Source organism: Corvus hawaiiensis, chromosome 17 (genome assembly GCF_020740725.1).
Source record: "Corvus hawaiiensis isolate bCorHaw1 chromosome 17, bCorHaw1.pri.cur, whole genome shotgun sequence".
Classification (NCBI taxonomy): domain Eukaryota; kingdom Metazoa; phylum Chordata; class Aves; order Passeriformes; family Corvidae; genus Corvus; species Corvus hawaiiensis.
The window spans coordinates 6,011,663-6,031,910 of record NC_063229.1 but is presented as its reverse complement, the minus strand read 5'-3'; the positions used below and the strand labels follow the sequence as shown (position 1 = coordinate 6,031,910).

Here is a 20,248-nt window from a genome sequence, read left to right as displayed (position 1 = left end):
GTATAATGGGCCTGATTTATAGTTATCAGCATGGGACTTGATTCGAAAGCTCAATCACCGTGACTTCTCACAGTGGGGTTTGCATGCTGCAACGGGCCTCAAAATTGGAGAGGAATTTACCTCCCGCTGCCGAACATTACATAACAATCAACAGAAAACAAGCGGAGAGCAGCAGGAGGTCCCCATCATTAGCCTGCACAGTCATGTTAATGGAGATGTACACACACTCATCTATCTGCACTTATTATGGAGCTTGCCAGACTGTGGGATTACATTGCAAGAAGGAGTCTAGGGCACAGAGAGACAAGATACAGGCAAAGAGCTTCAAAACTCCAGTCAAACCACTGAGATTTCCACACTAACGTGGGAGACTGGGGTCTGGGAGGTCTGAATCTCACATGTAGCAAAATGGCTCACAAATGTTTGGAGGTGCATGTGACCTTGCACTGTGCAAAATGCTGCTTTTCCTCTCCAGAAACAACAGCTCTACCTTCACCTTTCTGCCTCTTTTGAGCCTTGCTTCCAAGGCAACAGCTCCACCTCCACAAAAGGATGCCCACAAAGTTTTCTGAACTTCTGGCAGTATGGCCACATTGGTCTGCATCCCAAAATAATCACAGATTTCAGTACCAATTAGATGGTTCATATTAGACAAAAAATAATCCCTGTGGGGACTCCTACTGCCTTGGCATACAAAGAAGGATGAAAGCAAAAACCTAACATAATTTAAAAAGCCATTCACACCAAAAGGGCTCATTTTAAACTTAATATTTTGGGTAACTGTAGCTTTGTTTTCATATGATGTATTGTCTTCAATATGACAAGAGCACTCCAAAACATTCCTAAATCTCTCAAGGCTGAGGGACAAATTTGTTCCATTTGTGGGCTTTTTAATGAACAAAGTGCTTGAACACCTGATGTGACTTGGGAAAGGTGAACAGAGTCAGAGCAGAAAACAGCCACATCACATTTTCTCTCCAGCCACCACTTTGACTTTTATAAATATTCCCCTTTCCCTCCCAAGCCAGCCATTTATTGTTCCTCTCTCATAGGGTAAACTCTGCAAATTCATTCTAAAACTCAAGTATACAAGGTTAAAAAAAGGTCAAGACAGTCCAAGTCCCTCTATGCTAATTTAGCATGAAGGAGGCAATCCATTTCCCCTTCCCAAACATGCATTAAATGCAGAACATCTCTAATGGCCTGAGCTTTCTCCTTGATGTTTCAAATGTTCTTTCTAGATCGCTAAGCTATGGATCTAACTTGTGTTATTTCTTTTAACAAAATTAGAAATGACAGTTTTAAACAATCTTAATGTTATAATCAAATCAACTGGAATGTCATTAGCTTTCCCGATTGCCATTTTTCTTTTCTGATTAATATTGTGATTCCTGTAAGAAACACTCTTTTCTTAACCACTATAAACAACCAATACATTAACCCCGTGCAGATTGACTATTTCTGCCATGTACCATTTACTAACCAAGGGAGAGGTCTCACCATTCTCCCCTGGCTCCTCAAAAAGCGTTGTACACCTCTTTTCATCTCTATCAATAAATTGACCCAGAAATATTTGCAAACTATTGTTCATTGTACATTTTAAAATTAAAATCCCCCTGCAGAATCCAGCCACAAACTGATGTGTTTGCACAAGGATCTGGAATGTATCTGTTGCAAGGACTAGACAGGACAATACAAACCATCAACGACTGAAGAGCCCCTGGCTTGTTGCTGAACATTTTTCTATTAGACAGCCCAGAACACTGAGCAAGCTGCACTGCTTACCCATTTCAGACCCTCTTTAACCTGAATACTCCTATCAAGCCCATATGGGGAAACATACTGGTAGCACTGAGAGCTAGAGAACAATAAGGGACTAATACATAATTGAATTAAGAAAGTGGCTAAACAATTTTAGGCTCTACTTTAGCTATGTTAAAAAGAGCTGCCTGCTCAAGAGATGTTCAATGATCTCTGAGAAGCACGTATTTAATCATAACATCACTGAATTGTTCTTATTCACTGTTCCTTCCCCAGTGAATCACCTTCTGGTTCTTATCCTACATTTAAACCCCTCGTGCTTTGGGGTCAGGAACACACTTCTTGGTTCGTTTCTGAACAAGTCCCACCACAGGAACCATGACTAGCAATTATTAGCAGCAATAAGTACTAGTGAAGAACTACAACACAAAGATTACTAGCTTTCAAATATCTTTTTGTTTGTTTGTTTAATCTTAGTGGGGAGAAATGAAGCAATCAAATGCTTCTCTGCTGATTGTGCCTTGTTTTCACCGACAAAGCCTCTTGGTCACAAGAGAGTTTAGGCCAGAAACCCATCTCTAGGTTAGTGAACCTTAACCCAAACCAACCAAGTGACATTAACTCAGGTAAGCCAAGGACCTCCTGTTCCCACTTCAATTGTTTTTCCTCTGGGAGATCATCTCCTTTTGACCATGCTTTATGTTGTGCAACTGTGTCAAGCACCTATAGCATAAAGAAGCAGTATGAACCCCACCTGGAACTGCTTCTAGGTCAGGAAAGTGCATGACAACGACCAACCAGAAATGAGGAGCAGTAAGAGATGTCCCACTGCAATACAAGCTACATTGGGGCCAGCTCTAACATTCTGCTTTGTTATCCATAGTCAATGGATGGTGAAGCCCCTTCCTGCAGTGCTCAGGAGCGCCAGTGAATCAAAAAAGCATTATGGGAGACACTGTCGTGGTTTAAAAATTAAAGTTAGCAATTTACAGTCCGCCAAAATTGCAGCTGGAACTACGCTGTAAATTCTCCCATGCCACCTACTGGTGCCTTCTTTATCTACCAGCTGTATTTTATAGACAGCCACACAAACGTGGTGCATTTATGGATGGTGTTCAAACTCATTTTTTGGTGGACTTGAGTGGAAAGGCACAAGGGTCCATCCATAACACAGGATCTCCCTCTGTTGGGGTACCTTAAAAGATAATTAATTATTACTGCTGACAGCTTCAAGACCCCACAAAGATGGTGAGAAGCAACATGAAGGAATTCAGGACAGAAAATGCTGCTCAGTACTAATGCAAGTGTGCCACGAGAAGGGCAGGGAAGCCAAACCACCTCACACACACACCAAGAGATGGTCTGAGAGCAAACCTCTGCTTGCTGCTCTCCAGAACACGGCTCCTACTGCAATCCCACAGCCAACACCCCTAGTACTGCCCGTGATCCTACTGGCATCACAACTATTTTCTTGGCTGGGCATAAAATGGAAGAATAAAAAAAAAAAATCAGTCTTGTTTAATCAACCTAAACTACTTTTTTTATTATTTAACATTAAAAATTAGAGTCTGTCCTCCTCTATCTAAAAGAAGAGCTGTCAGGTTCTGACCGAAGTCTAACCAAAAGGAGGGATGGGGAGAGGAAGGGGGGAGTTGGGAAAAATCAATGAATCTACGCTAATAAAGGTTATAGGAGTAAAATTTACGCTGGATGCAAGTATGATCCTGTAGTCTTTTTATTTTTTTGGCACACTGCCCCAGCATGATTTACGTCGAGATAACATGATGGAGCCTCCACCATTGAAAGGAATTAAATAAAAATGCAATAAAGGAGTACAAAATCAATCCGCTTACAGTTTTGTTTAATAAAAATTCATGAAGGATGGGCGGGCAGGCCCATAAGAAATACACCAGTTCAATGAGGGGGCTCTATCAAGCCCACAGCCATTAGAGTGTAGCAGCAGGATAGGATTATTGAACATTAGCATGAGTTAGCTGTGGTGCCAGTGTGTTGAATATGCCTCAGTTCCCCCATCATTCCAAGCTCTGTCATTGCTGCCAGTCAATAGCGCATCTATCACCTGAAATAATGGCCAAGAAAAGTACAAAAGATGGGGATTTGACCTTGACTGAGAAGCTTATCTATGGGGATTTTCCAACAGGGGAAGCTGTTTTTTTCAGTCAGGATGCTGGGACTAAAATTCCTCAGCAGATCCAGCCTATCCCTGGACATTAGCAGGTTACAAACCCAGGCTGGGTTTGGCTCCCCACTTGTCACTTTTCACTGCTGAGTGAAACTTCTGCCCTCTGGAGACATTTGCCCTAATGATCAGTTTACATTTGCTTTCTTAACTACAGTCTGAGGCTGGAATACACAGGCAAACAAACATGCCCTGTGGCATGGTAAGAAATTAATTGCAAAATCCTTTAGCCACACCGATTTTGTAAGAGGAGCTGCAAGGCTTAGCCTCACCCTTTCCCTCCAATCGGCATTTTAAAAGTTATTGCTTACAGTCATCTTGAAAAAAGATGATTTTAGTGGTCACAGGTTACCCAGATGAGCATTTGAGAACAGAACTTGGCCAAATCATGCAGCATTTCTGTGGTTTTCCACCAAATGAAAAATTTGACCAATAGGGGAACAGAACTATTTCAATTTCTGCCCTAGCAAACCATCTCATTTTTAGAACATTCATTTGCTCTGTGCTAAAATCCACACTCCTTAGGTTTTTTATTATCACACAGGGTTCAAGTAAAAACATGGCTGAAAAGATGGACTTGTGCCTTGCATGAGCAAGAGCAAGTTTGCAAGTCAGGTGTGAACATTCCCACTGTGCTCACAAAATACGCTGAGTGTGTGATGTCACCTAGTGGTCAGGACACACGGGACTGAGGGACAATTAACATTTTCTTCTAATTCCTCCACTAGCTGGAGGTACCTGCTGAAACTTCCCGAGCTCTTTATTAAATAAGGACCACTCCAAGCCAGGATGAGGTAGATTTAGCTTCACACACACCTGTGATGGGATATGTGCAGAAATAGTAGGATGTGAATTATTTCCTCCAATGCCAGCAACTGCTAATTCCAAACTCCTTCTTCCCTGTACCCAAGTCAAGCCAAAAAAATTTAAATCAACCTTTTTCAACCAGCAGCAGTGCTATCATCATGCTGCAAGTCTGGAGACACCCAGCAGCAGATAAAAGCACAGAATTCATCAGACTCCATAAATTATCCCCAGGTGTGCTTTGTGCATGAAATTCCTCTCAGAGCACGGCTGCGTACACCTCCACACCCTCAGACACATTCCAGCTTGTGCCAGCCAAGCACTGGGTTTTCTGGGCTGGCTGATCTGCCCACACCTTTCTCATGAGAGTATTCATGCCTAGGGAAGCATTTCAGCTTAGCTTTCCCTCCACCAGACGAGAGGCAGCTCAGCTGACTCTGCTCTAAGCACTTACCACGTAGGAACACAGAAAAAAGGCAAAATGCTGTATTAGCCCACTCCTCCCTGACAGAAGCCTCAGGCCAAGCAAAACTGCCCTGCCAGTTTTTCCTGGTAGGCTTTTCTTGGCTGTTCCAGTACGTTGACTTGAAGGACAATAACCTCTAGCTTGTTTAACAACTTGTCCCTGCTGTGTAATTACACTTCTTTTAATTGGCTCGTGGGGTTTAATCATCTCCTGGGACTCAGCTTCCAGCATTTCTCATTAACTGCCGGCACGCACTCGTGTTCTGAGGACAGGAGGATGTGCTCCAGAGCTGCACACGGGGGAGGCTCTCTGAGGATCCAAAAGAAAAGGCTCACAGCAGAGCTCTCAGCCACGTACAGATTCTCACACTCCTCCGAGCCAGCTACACCCCATCTGTAAAGTGCACAGCCAGCTCTGCATCCCTGGGGAGAGGCAGCCAGCCCTGCTCACATCCACTGTCAACTTGTTGGAACAACTAGAGGAGGCAGAACACAGCAAGGATTGAGAAACCACAGAGAGGAAGACTCTTGGCACAGGCACAGAAGAGTGGATATAGGAGCCATGCTGAGCCCCTTACACAAGAACCTTCTCCCTGTTACCTCCCTCAGCTTCAACTGTTCCAACATTTCTCTTAGAAGTTTGCAAACTTCAGCTGATCTCAAAATTATGCTTAAAAATATATCTAAAATTACACCCACAGTAATATTAATATTCTTAATTTTATGCCAAGTGCCTTTGTGCCCTCCTGGAGCACAGGAGCAAGTCCAGAGGAAACCACAAAGGTGATCAGAGAGCTGGAGCACCTCTGCTTTGGAGACAGGCTGAGAGCTATGGGGCTTGGAGAAGACAAAGCTTCACAGAGACCCTTAGAGCCCCTTTCAGTATTTAAAGAGGCTACAAGAGATCTGGAGAGGGATTTTCTACAGAGGCAGATAGTGATAGGACAAGGGGAGAGTGTTTAAAGGACTAAAAGAGCAGAGAAGAGATTTAGATTGGATGTTAGCAAGAAATTCCTCCCTGTGAGGGTGGGGAGGTCCTGGCACAGGGTGCCCAGAGAAGCTGTGGCTGCCCCTGGATCCCTGGAAGTGTCCAAGGGCAGGTTGACGGGGCTTGGAGCAACCTGGGATAGTGGAAGGTGTCCCTGCCCATGGCAGGTGTTAGAATGAGATGTCCTTAAGGTCCCTTCTTCCAACCCAAACCATTCCATCATTCTGTGTCAACAAGGTGGGTTGTACAGAGGAAGTCTCTGCTAAGAGGTGACTGCTCCACCCTAAGCAGTCAGCACCAAAGGCTGCTCACAGGAGGATGAACCAAGGACACGATACATTGCAGAAAATGGAAAAGGATATTTGACATTTGCTGAAGGAACAACACTACGTTAAACTTGTACTGGCAGGGCCTTGAGATCCAAGTAGTTTTCTATTACTTCTCAGCCATGCTCGGCCGGTTTGTTTGATTTTTCCATCAGAATCCTGCAGCTCAGTTCACTTTAGCAGAGGGGGAAGTTGCTGGGAAAGGAACTGAGAAACAAGAATCTGTCAAAGAGTTGTTTTATTTCCTACAGCACTGGCTGACTGACCAAAATCCTATTAAAAAAAAAAAAAAAAAAGAAAAAAGTCAAATTCAGGAAAAAGCCCTGAATGTGTCAAGGCTTTTGGAACAAATGGCACAATAGGTTTTTCCTGTAGCTATAGGCATGTATTTCTTCTTATTTTTTATTTATTTATTTAACCCCCTGTAACACACCATTTCCCCCAAAGGGCTGCAAAGGTTCAAAGGCTTTGAGAGCACCAATAAATCATGACCACATAAATGTCCTGTAGTGAAGTTTGATTCTTATTTACCCGGGGTCTTTGGGCCAGTGCTCAGTCTGTGTTGGAGAAGGCAGATTTACTTCTCCTGAGATGCCCTCAATTCACAGAGTGCTCATCTTTCAAGCAGCACCACTCCAGCCTCAGCTGCCAAAACACTTCTAGCTGCAAGTTTCCATCATTTGCTTTATCACACTTCCCTTTCCCCTCCCAGATACTGGTCTAAACTAAGTTATGTTTAGAAATACCTTGTGAGTGGCCAGACTGTGAGTCAATGAATCTCTGTAAATCACTGCCATATGCAGAAAAATTTCAGGCTTTAGTGAGCTTTCTCCTTAGGCCATCTCTAGCCATAATTCCCTCTCTAAAATAATCCTTAGGACTGTGGCATGTTGTATAGCAGGTAGGAAATTCAGCACAGGTAAAATAAGCGGGCTACAAGAGTAGGGCATAAGGAACAGAGCATTAAAAACAGGACAGAAATACTATTTTAGATGAACTGGATGCCCTGCAGCATAGCTAAGGTGCAGTTCTGTCCTGCAGGCAGTAAAGCAGTGAATCAGTCTCCACTCCACAGCAAGGGTGATCTGCTCATCCAACTCTGCTAAGAGGAAAACAGGATCAGCAACAGAAACTCCAGCAGTTTGATTAAAGCAAGCACCTAACAGTGTAGCTGTTTCTTCACATTTTTTTCTGTTAGGTGACTTAATCTAACATTCATTCTCCAATGTCAATGAATATTTACACCCAATCCACTTTGAAGTATCCATTTTAATTATTCACAGTCAGTACAGCTGCAGGTATTCACGAGCAATTTGTGAACAGAGTCCATGTTAATTTTCTGGAAGCATTTTTCTGGAAGAATTTTTTCTGACAGGAAACAGAATCAACACCCAGAGAAGTAAATTAACTACTCACATGACTTAAAGCTAAAAGATGGCAGATGCACATGACTTTTCAGCTATGTACACGGAAAAATAAGAACTAAAGACAACTAATTATAGCAAGACATTTTGCTATAGAACCCTAATTTTTTTGAGGCAAACAGAAAAATTGTTCAAGGACCACAGAAACATCACAGTTCCATGCACCATTCGTTAGAGAGATACAAATTTGCCAGACACATTAACCAAAAAACAAGTCTTTGATTCAGTGGAATGTGACTGGGACATGTGTAGGTTCAATTGCAGTGGGAACGCACGTAGAGAATCTCATCCTCAGACAACAGCCTTGAACCCTACAGGAATCTGCACAGCTCTGCTTTTAGGAAAGGCCTTTTGTCATTAATAGTTTATAAGTGTTGAAGGGAAATGTTGGCAAAACCCCAGCAGCAGATTTAAGTTCATTCTGTAACCCGAAAAACAGGTGGGTGAATTAATCTGCAACCAAGATCACTCCGTTCCACCCCATGCAAAAAAGCAAAGCCTAAATGGGGATCTAGTGTGCTCTGAATTATATCTATTTGACTTTTATTTAATTTGCCTTAGCTTTTCCCACTCTCTTTCGTCTGGAGAGCGCAGAAGCTCCTGGCTGGAGGACCTGCTCTTTAGCTTATAAAATTTAAGGCAACGCAAATGCATTTCAGGCTGTTTTTATTTATGCCATAACTGGTTGGGGGTTATTTTGATAAATGAATAAAGGCAGCTAAACATTTGCCACATAGTCATATCACCCAAGGGTTTTGGTCAGGGTGGTACCCACATTATCCTACGGTGTTGGTGTTGCTCTGGATGACAAGTTTATTGGAAAATGAACAAGAGCCGCTCTCCCAGCCACTGACAGCAAAAATCCATCTCCAACATAACAGACAGATATAATTGTTGTGCACCCTGTTAGACATGCCAAGTGATTGATACAATGCAAAAAGGAGCGGGGTGAAATTATGATGATCTATAAAGATCTTTCTGGAACAGAGAAAGAAGAAGAGAATCATTTTTAATATGATTAATATTGCAGCAGAGAGGGGGAGAAAGGAAAGAGATGGGATTTGTTCCTTGCTATAACACTCTACTCCCAGGCAATACTGCTTAGCAGGAAAGCCTTCCAGCTGAGGGCTATGAAACAGTTATCACTGGTAGGTGATTAAGTTACTAATTCTTCAGGGAGAAGACATTTAGAGGCCCATATTAAAGGAGAGCGAGGCAAAATTACATTCCGTTTCAATTTAGTTTAGCAATTCTAGTGATTTAGTTAAATGAAAGCAATTGTTCCAATTAATAGTATTGAATGTTATTCATCAAAAGTGTCAAAACAGCTGTGTTGGTGCATTAGTAACCTATTCTCTTGTCAGAGATATGGATAATTCCCCGGGATTGCACGAGGCAAATGGCAGAGCAGCCAGGAGCCTTCAGCGGAGCCGCACGTCCCGCAGCGTTAATGACTGCGGGGTCATGGAGCTGCTGTCAGGCTCCAGCAGCTCCACACCGGGGTGGAAAGGACAGCTGGGGTTCAGCAGGGCAGGGGATGTTCCTGAACACATGAATCTGGTTTTCACCCTCCCTGGTGCCGTCCCACAAACGTGCTTCAGCACAGTCTGACAGGGCAGCACAGCGCCGTGCTGCCGGCAAGGGCAGAGCAAAGGCAGCTGCTCCTCTCCTCCCCTTCCCACTCTTTGGCCCACTCCTTCCTCAGGGTTTTGTGCAGGAAAAGGCGAGACCTCCACCTTGCTTTGCCTAGAGCTGGTGCAAGAACAATTAGGAAGCCAAGCCTCAGCAAGTGCCAAGCACCATTTTGATCCATGCTGAGTCCTCGGCAGAGACGGCGGCCCTGCAGCAGCTTTTCTCATGGAGCTCATCCATCAAAACAGTGATTAAGGAGCTAAGAGGAAAAGTTTGGACATAACCCCTGAATACAATGGGGTAATAAAACACAATGGTGCTGCTGGCCTGGGAATATGACACTCTGGCACAAGACAGAACCTTCTATTTTGGGATAAACAGACCCCGGTCTGAACATGGCTGAGGGCATCCTGGAGCTCATTAATCTGTATGGGAATGACAGAGACAGGATAACAGGTCTGATAAGGGTTTCCTCCAGCCTTTTCCTCGCACCATGCAGGCCCCTGCAGCCATCTCAGCTATCTCCACTCAATAAGGCTTTATACACTTCCTCCCACGACCCATAATTGCCATCTCAGTGCAGGCGATACTATCGCCTTCCTTTCCTTTCAAATTTCCATAGCCTTTTTATGGGAGATTAGAAAATCCTGTCTTTTTTGGACTCTGCTGTTTGTTTTCTCCAGAAGCTAAAGAAAAACAAACGCATGCTGTGTAGCTGAGTTGAAGGACAAGGGAAAAAAGGGTGCTAAGGGCCCAGCAGGAACCTTGCTGCAGCTTGTGCTGCTCCTTACCCAGGGCGATGCCTTTGCACTCTTCAGGAACAAGGCAAACCACAGCCCGGTCCCATTCCATGGGGCAGTGGTGAGATCCTCCAGGTCACACCACAAACCAAGAGTTACAACAGTCTCGCGTGTCAAATTATGTGTCTGTTCTTTTTTAAAAGTAGCTAACAGATAAAAATCAACAAAAAATGTGGGTAAATTCCAGGAGAAAAGGAGCCTTAGAGACCTCAAGTGAAAGATAATTCTGCTTTTTCTCCCTGTCTCTGAAGGCACCCTTCAGGCCACACTCACAATCCAACCTTCCTCATGAAGGTAACAATGCTTTGCAATGTGACTTTTCTTGCTTCCTCTTCCCTACTCCAATGACTGCCAGGGATCACAGCCCAGCAGTTACCCTGCTCTAACACACATTGAAACAGCCAGGTGCTCTTGCTGAACACAAGCTAAAGTCAGTGCAGAGCATCACATCGTACCAGCACGGCTGTAATTGAAATGTTATTTAACAGGGAGAGGGAAATAATCTCTCTTATCTATGCGAGCCAAACAATTTGTTACCACCTGCTCACGCTCAGAGGAGGAGTAAGGCTTGAGAAACCTGTAACTGCAAAAACCTACCCCAGCCTTACACATAAAAATGTACAAATCAAGTATCCTCACTAGGTTTGGCATGCCACAAAATCCCCTTTAAGTCCTAGCCTGGAACTGTACCTGCATCTGCTTTTATCATAAGAGCTTGAAAGCACATAGAAAACAGCACCTTAACTCACGGCTCTGAGTTTTGTTATGACCTCTGGTGCTTTGTGCCTCAGTAACGAGGCTGCTGAAATACAACTCCAAGCCAGAGCAATGAACTAAATCCCCCCATGCTGGTCCCAGCACAGGGCAGTGGACACACAACAGGCCCATGCTAAACTTCTGCAGAAGGTTGGAGAACACACATGTTAACTTCAGAGTCGTGGCCAGAAGAACAGAGAAGCGCTGTGGAGCCCTCCCCATATTACAATTCAGGTTTTTGGCATGAAAGAAGCTTCTTTTTGGCAATTTTTGTTCTCGCATTCCCGCTTGGGATGGTAGGATTTTAAATGCCTGCAGGGCATAGAAGGTTACTGATAATAAAACTGCATTTTAATACACCAGAATAACTACAGATATGCCTCTTTTGGTGCACGTGGCTCCACCTTAGCTGTATTTCAAACATGCCACATAACATTTATTATGAAAAAGAATTAAAGAGCCCTTCATTAATTATTTGTATTACCATAGCACCTAAGGGCATTAATCACACATCAAGGCATCGTTCAGCAAACACTGCCAGAACACAGTCTGCCTAAAATCAAAATCCAGGGCAATGAAAAGGAAACAACTGCACAGAAATAAAAGAACACACATGGTGTGGGAAGCACGGGGTGATGGCTTAAGTCAGTAGGAGAGGCACCAGAAAAGCCATGTCCTCTGCCATCACATTACCTGAGCACAGCCCAGGTGAGGAAGGTTTCTAAGAGAGGCTGGGTGAGGATTAAGAGTCAATAATAAGTGATCAGAATACTGGAAGCCAAACCCAAGAAGAAGATGTGGAAGAAAGTGGGCAACCGGCAGCTGTTGTGGTGCAGAGCCCACGGAAACAAGACAGAGCAGTCAGGTACAGTTTGAGTCAAGTTATGGATCAAGAGAACTCCTGGAAGATCCTTTCCAGCCCAGTCCTTTGACTTCACAACAGTTAAAAATTATTTTAAAACAGATAAGAAAGTTCTAACACCGTGTTTGTTAAGCAGGACCAAACTTTAAATGTTTCATTACAAGTTAATACCACAGCAGTACCCCTCACTCTGAGAAGCCAAGGCACAAATGTGTTGGGAGCTGCACTTCACCCATGACAGACCCCCAGGCAATGAATCAAAGCTTCAGCATTCCTCAAGATCATTATCTCCTGCCAAATTTAAACACCAGTAACAAACAAATACCAGCTTCTGATCATAAAATGGAGCTGAAGCCAAAAATAAAAGCTTGGAGTCTGCCTAGATGGTGATTAGTAACTCATACACCAGATAAGCCCTTCCCACCTCTTCAGTTCCTACACCAGCTCCACGCTCAGTTCTAGCACATGCCCAGCACAGGCTGGGAGCAGCCACTCATTCCTAACCATCATTTTGACTCTTCCTACCCCATCTCTTGGAAAATGGGATGTGTCCTCACGTAAAGGGCAGTGATTAGAGAGAACAGATGTATGTTGTGAAGTGAGCTGAGCAGTAAATGAGGTTGATTCCTCCTACCCACACAAGGTTTTGAGATTTTGGTGTATTAAATAAAAACAAATTTATGTCTGAAAAGCCACTGTTGTACTTCACATGCCACATTTTTCTCTCAAGGGGAGGCTCTTGCATTAAACTATAGGGTAGAACAGAACAACAACTGCTGCACACAGAGGTAATAGTGAAACATGAAATTATTGTAATATAGCACGTTGCCATAATATGAATTAAACTACTGTATTTCTCAGCTGTAGCTTTCTTAAACTCCTATTTCACTTCATCACTGTTGTTTGGTTTGTTTCAAAGTAAAAACAGGCTTATACACAGCTGAATAATTAAAAGTGTTGTCTTCATTAAAGGAAAAAAAATAAAGAAAAAAACCCCCAATACCCTGGGGGGAAAAAAAAAAAAACCCAAATATAAAACCAGACCAACTTCCCATTCAAAACCTAAAAGAACTGTTCTCCCAAACCTGACTGTACAGGAATGTGGCTAATACAGAAAGGATTTTTTTTTTTTTTGTAATTATTTAGGTGCATTCTCAGAAGTTAATCAACTAATCTCCTTCTCGATTTCCTAAACCAAGAAAAGGCCAGATGTAGTAATCTATTACAGACATGATATAATTGTACTGTAATCATAACAGAACAATATCTGCACATATGCTTTTGTTAAGCACAGGGCACAGCCTGACACTACTCATTAAGAAACAAATGGAACATTCAACCACGGCTTTCATTTGATCTCACGAAGATAAGCCTCGGTATTGTTATTCCGGATTTTGTGTGTGTGTGTGCAGGACACAAAAGCATTCTCTCTCACAATTAAAAAAATAAATAAATAAAACCATAGCAAACTGGTCTACACAGAACAATTGACCAGTAGAACAGTATATTCTGCTATTATCACTCTGCAGTAACTTAAAAGTCACTCCAAGCCCAGAATTAACACCAAAAAGCAATCCTAAAACTGTTATCTCACCCTACTATGGCCTTGCTGGCCGTTTTTCTTATGCAGAACATTTTTCACTATCACATCCCAATGGTATTTTACACAGCATTATACTCATTGCTATTGTGATTTAAACCTTGTCTATGCCCTGTGTATGAAAACAGCTCAGCATAACTAGTAGCAGTACCAGAAAGGGAAATATCAAACAAGCAGCTGGTGTTGCTTTAGAACTTTCTGAAGGGTGTGCCTGGCAGAAGAGCAGTTAAAAAGCAGCAATGTGAATTGCATATGATACAGCACAGTGATGCTACTGCATTATAAATAATGCTGAGGGATGCATTATTTATATGTCTAATATTGGGCTCGCTTATGAAGAAAGCTTCTTTCTGCAGTTTGTCTCCAACAGTAATAGGCAGACAGGATCACACAGAAGAGATCGGAAGGAGACATGGCAATTCAGGGAAATTTGGGAGGCAAGACACAGAAAAACATTGAGTGGAGCACCCTATTGCATTTCCTAGGTTTAATAAGTTGGAAAGCTCAAAAGGTTAGGAGCTCACCTCTCATTCATTTAAACATTCAATAGGAAACAACAAAAAAAAAAACAAACTTGGATGTTTATTTGAGCCTAATCCCAAGTCTGTGTCCTTTAACAGCTGCAGGGCTGGCACGGAAACACTCTGAGATTTCTGGCACCTCCATGTCTGATCACTGTTTTAAACCAAAATTGGAGAAAGGCTCTGCCCCATAAAAGCGTTTAAATAGGCTCTTGCAAGAGGGTGGAGCCTCCAGCCCCACAGTGAGCTCAATCTTGTAACACGCTCATTTTCTGTTCTGGTGTTGAATACATCCCTCTGCACAGATCCAGCAGGAGTGCTGCTGCTAAGAACACCTCTTTCCCTTGCTGCACTGAAAACTCCACCAGCAATTTGTAAACAAGTGTAACTATGAGGACGAAAGCACAAATAATAATAAAAACCTGGTGGTTAGCCCAAGTCAGAGCACCAATGGGCCCAAATCCAATTTTTGGTACCACCAACACTTTTCCCTTCAGCCAAAAGTTACCAACTGTAGATAAATGCCTGTAACAAGCTTTTATCTGCCCCTTATCCCAACTTGTTTTCCAAGACTGGTGGTAGGTATGCACCACAGCCACCTTTCTTGGCATCAACACACAAAGCTGAAGGATGGAGATAGATCCCAACCACCCATGGGGCACCACAGGGCAATAGATTTCTCTGGAGTTTGGGTGGACAACCAGACTGGTCTACAAAAAATAAATCAGTTCCAGTAGGCCAGAAACTGCTCTCAACAATGAGCACGGAGCTGTTGTGGAAGTTAATGAGTCCCACCACTGTCTAATCCAGCCCAGGCAGGGCCTTGGGGGGAATTAAAACACTCTTGTGCCTCACTGTTGTTGTTGCTTCAGTCCAGCCTTACCTCATAAAAGCAAACTAGGCCTGTGCTTGGGACCATGGTGCTGACAGTCACATGAGCTCATCCTTACAGCTTTCTTTTGTTCTTGGAGTTGCGGAAGAAAAAAAAAAGGCTTGAAGACTAGAAGGGGACAATGATCTCAGAAGATAGCTGGTGGGTGCTTCTTTTTGAAGTACATTTCATGAAACCATTCACTCCAAACCCACTGTTTTGGAAACTTGCTTTCACAATCCAATGCTCCAAGGTCCCAGATAATCCAAATTCCACATACTATTGCTGAAAATGTTTTCTAGTTCCATGTCTAACTGAACCAGCATCCAAAAACCACCCTATTAAAACCCAGTCAAACAGAGTTCAAAAATAAAGGTGAACAATGGGATGGAAGTGAGATTCTTCTTCAAGATTGAAGGTTATGCTCCAAGTCCTAATATTTCTTATGCATCTTTTCAAAGCAGTGTTTAAGCACATCTAGTTACATTTTGATTCTCCCCTACAGGTGTTTTGCTGCCTCTTCATCTTTGTTAACAGCACTTTTAAGGGCAGGATGGTCTCATCTTGGAGGCCACAGTGAAAGGCTCACAGCCTCTCCTTCCCACCTGATTCCTCACAGTATCATAGGCAGGAAAAGTAATTGGCATCAGCCCATTTACATTCCTACAGCAATTTTTCCTGAATGCTTCCAACTGACGGCCAAAACACCCCCCACCTAAACCCAGTGACATGAGAAACTCCATGTTCATTTTAAAGTGTTCTGGACTTTCCCAGATGTGCACAGAAGTTGAAGACACAGGCTGAGCAGCCTCCAAACTGAAAGCAAATGAGTGATGCTCAGATTGTATCAGACTTAAATCAGAGTCACAATACTTGGTTTGCATTTCCACACAATTGGCTCCTTTAGCTTGGCATAGACAAACTGTCTTTTCCTGTTACAGGGCTTGTGAGAGGGATGAAGAGCTGACACCAACCTATCCCGGGATGTGAAGCTTGCCAGGAGTTTAGTTTTCACCCACAGATTCAATTTTTTTAGTGGCCCTCCACTCGTGACCATCCTTGAGATGAGGAACTCCCCCTGGTGCAGAAAGCCCAAAGTCAAATCACATAATGGAACTTAGTTTATGCTAAGCAGAATTTCCAGATAAACTTCTTCAGTCAAATCTACCCAGCACTGTTGATCCCAGTTCTCCACTTTGCTGTGCAATTTCAGACACAGCTTAAAGTCGAGAAGCCAAAAGAATCCAAAAATTAAAAACCACTTTCCCCATATTCCACTCAGCAGCTGTCATAGAGGAAATGCAAGAGGAGTGATTAATTCTTCCACTTATTCTGATGCAAGAGCATCAGACTCTCAGATTTGGGCTTTATTACTATGTTCTGCCTCCCCAGGCCAATCGTAAGAGTCAAATTTTGACAAATTTCATACTGTGAGGCTTTTAAACAGTCAAATATTGCTTTATTATTTAGAACATCATTTTTCGGTTTTGTTTCCAGCTGTCTGTAGTACTGAAGTTTGCATTAATGCCCTGCATTATATCATCCTTATCAGACAAGTTTCCGAGGTACAGCTGATTCTCTTTTTTGATTTTCTACAAGAGCTATTAAAAATGCTGACCAAAGAATATAGATTTTCATTAATATTTCCTCTTCTTTTGATCTGTTCCTTTGATTTACCTGACTCTACAATCCAAATAATCAGAGGAGTTCCTGTCTTTCGTGCAACAAATGTAATGCCAAAATTTAATCAAGCCAAGGTTTTTAAGATTGGGGGCGGGGGAGGGGGAAGAGGCAGTACATTTAAAGAGCTTTTCCTCACCCTTTCCGGATGGTTTTGGGAAAAGCAGACCCCAAGATGTAGCAGTTAAGTGCCCAACAGCAGTAGTGATTTCAGAAGATATTATCTGCTTTGTAGGCATGAAAAACATTTCTGCAAACAGCAAAGCTGCTGAGGATGAGAATTTAGATTGAGATGGAGACCACTTTTTTCTTCTGGCAGGGGAAAACAAGGTATTGCTCTAGAATTTTCTGCATGCTCTCTCCTGCTTCAGTTCAGTTTTCTCTGCTAGCTTAAGCAGTTGATATCTTCTCAGGACATCCAGTTGACTGTATACTTGTTTTTCAACCCTGTTTTGGCATAAGGTTGCTGTCCTTATTCCTTTCGGTATTGTTCCTACACAGGAAGGCAGGAAAATATGTTTCCAGGCTCCTAATATATGTTTGTTTTCCCTTATTGTTGTTCATTCTGTTTACACAGTGGTTGTTTTCCTTCATCTCTGATGATGAAATTTAAACTCTCTCCTAAGAAGAGAGAGATTTCGGGGAGTGGAAAATACAAAGACAGAGCAATGGAGCAAACACAGACTTTGCTTTCAGCACTCTTGAGGAGTCAACCTTGACCCCAAGATGCCCAAACAAGTTGCAAGTGTAAAATGTGCACTTTTGGATTAACCCCAAATGCTCTTGTTTTTATACCATTTTTACATTAGGGGATGAGGGAACAGATGTGGTTCAGAGCAGTCAGTGCATCCCAGAACACTGCTGCAATCACTCCAGTGCCATTAAATCACCATCAGCACAGCTTTGTTCAGGAGTCCTTCAGTTGTTCCATGTGATTGCTGCTCCAGCCCAGCTCCAACATCCACCTCAAATATACAGATAACTCAGAAATCAGAGAATTTGTAATTCACCACCCTCTGTCTCAGAGTCAAAATTACTCTGGGGTCCCTTAAAAAAAAAACAACCCTACAGGTTGGTGAAAGCAGCCATTATCTGTGTGTTGACAATAGCTGCTTGTAGATGCATTTGTAGATCTGTAGTTAATCAGATTTTTTCCACATTTCCAGTATTAACTTGGTGATTCCAGTATTAACTTGATGAATTTGTATATGCAAATGATGGGGATATTTGCATAAGCAAAGTTCTAACCAGTCCAAGGAGAGGGGTCTGCTAACTAACACAAAAGTTTGGGTGATGTATGCAATCAAATAAAGGAAGTCTGCAGCTTCTCAAAAAAGGGTCAGAATGGCTTCCAGTCAGCTAAACAACAAACTAATCAGCTTTTCTGACAGAAAAAAGGAAGAGACTCTTTCCAGCTTTTCTTGTGAAATCAAATAAAGAAGTTCATACATACATAAAAATGGGAATAAGGTAAATAGATCTGAAGGCTCCTAATCCTCACAAATTGTTGCCATATCACCCCTTTCAGTGAAAGCCCTGAAGCCTCACCCTTCAAGCAAACACACCTGTTTTCTTCACAGAAAAGGGGGTACCAAGGAAATTTCCCTATCTGACCATCCAGGAGCCGCTTTGCAGCCACACTCAGACCACCTGCACTGGGACTGAGGCTACACAGCCCAACACCCACAGTCAACAACCAACTCGACCACAGGTTTCCCAGAGCAGTCTCAGCTACCTTGATCTTTAAAATAATTTAATCATGGTGCAATAACAAAAGAACAGCTTGAGATGCCTCTGAGCAGGGACCCCAGACAAAGGAAACCATGGGGTTTTATACCCTCACAGTCCAGGGGTACCAAATTCTGGAGCCCTCAGCACCTCCCTCCCCTGGCTGGGCCACACATCTGTGTCCCTGAGTGTCCCTCCCCTGGCTGTGCCCCAGGGCCCTGTGCCCCTTTTTTGTGAAAAGGGTCAGCAGTTCTGTCTCTTGCCTGGGGCTCCCACCCAGAGCCCAACCTGCAGCTCCTCCCTGAGTCCCCTACATTGGATGGATTCCTCAACAGGGACAACAGGCCTTTCCTCTCCCAGTTTCCCCTCAATGAAAGATCTGGAAAGGGCCATCATCTCCCCTTCCACAGAACTGCTGGCTGTCCCAGTTGCACTAGTGCTACAACTGGGTTTCCCCTCACAGGACCAGCACACCCCAACAGCCATCATTTCACTCAGCGTCCTCCATGTCCTTTGTTCTTACAAAGGATGACCTCATCTCAGACCAACTCCAACTGTTTTCCATGGTGATATAATTTCCATACCTAATTCCATATGGGCAGAGCAACATTTGAGCATGAATAACCTGAAGCCTAAAAACCACAGAAGGGGACCCACTTCCCTGGATGACTTCATAGGTGACCTCTACTGGTCAGGGCCTTCCCCCCATCCCACCACAGCTTTTTGTCTAAAAGCAGAAACAGCTTTTAATCTCCTATTAAAATTATGCAATAATGAGCCCACAGGTTGTTTTGGAGACATCCAGAAAGATCCCTGAACCGTCAGTAAAATTCTAGGAATCAATGGCCAGCTCAGGAAGGCAAAGGAGGAAACATAAAAGAAAAATACTCCTCTGAGCATACCATTATTGTTAAATATCACCATTCCAAACGTAAGAGATAAATTTTCAAGTGTTACAGCAGGTCTCAGAACCCTATTAATAGAAATTAGAGGAAGTCTAATAGAAAAAGACAGAGAGGAAGACATTCTCTCCACTGCTCCCTGGGGAAGGTGAGAAAAGACTGAAAGATGACACTTTATCTCTTCTAATTCTCATGGGACCCATAATCACAGCATTCATTCAGCAAATAATAATAATAAATATGGTCTGAAGTGACTCCAGCTATTTCAGCTTTAATAAATGGGTTGAAATAGAGGCAAATTCAGACACAGAGAGCATCTTTTCAATAAAATCTGATAGGGTTATTAATAACATTAATGGAGTACCATGCTGTCTCCATTTTGTTAATAGTTGCCTTGTTCTCCCCCAGTCCATTCCCCACTCCCGTGCACAGACACAGACAAACACACACACTTTTCCCTCCAGTGATGACAAATTCAGACTGTCAGCTTTCTGCTGGCAATGCATCCCAAGAATTAGTCAAATTTGACATGATTTTATTGTTTTATGGGAACTGCCAACAGGGATTTTTCTGCCTGAAGTACATTTATATCCTAGTTCAAATCAGATCCTGGCTTGGTTCATGGACACAAAGAGGATAAGCCAGGAAACCTGCAGCTCCTCAAGGACAAAATAAACTTATGGCTATGATGGGATGCTTAGAGCCTTCCTCCACTGTGCGTTTGTTTTCACTTGTCCCTCACTTTCAGGACAGCTTTTCCTTTCAGCTTTTTGTTCCCTGATCAGGGAATCATCCCCAGTGCATGGCCACAGTATTTGGGCTGCTGGTCCAAACCCAGACTTTCAAACTCTGAAAATCCTTGCACCCAGTTTTAGAAGAGCTAAAAGTCTGTCAGCAGAGGAACAAGTGCAAGCAGGTGGATTTGCCT

The 20,248-nt window shown here is 43.0% G+C and overlaps 1 long non-coding RNA gene across 1 annotated transcript in view; it reads left to right on the top strand.

The window, feature by feature from the left end:
• LOC125334538 overlaps positions 1-20,248 on the top strand; it is a 54,152-nt gene that overhangs the window by 6,521 nt on the left and 27,383 nt on the right. Inside the window, exon 2 of the long non-coding RNA XR_007207164.1 lies at positions 16,926-17,020. This is a non-coding gene — a long non-coding RNA (uncharacterized LOC125334538). The remainder of the gene's footprint in view (positions 1-16,925; positions 17,021-20,248) is intronic.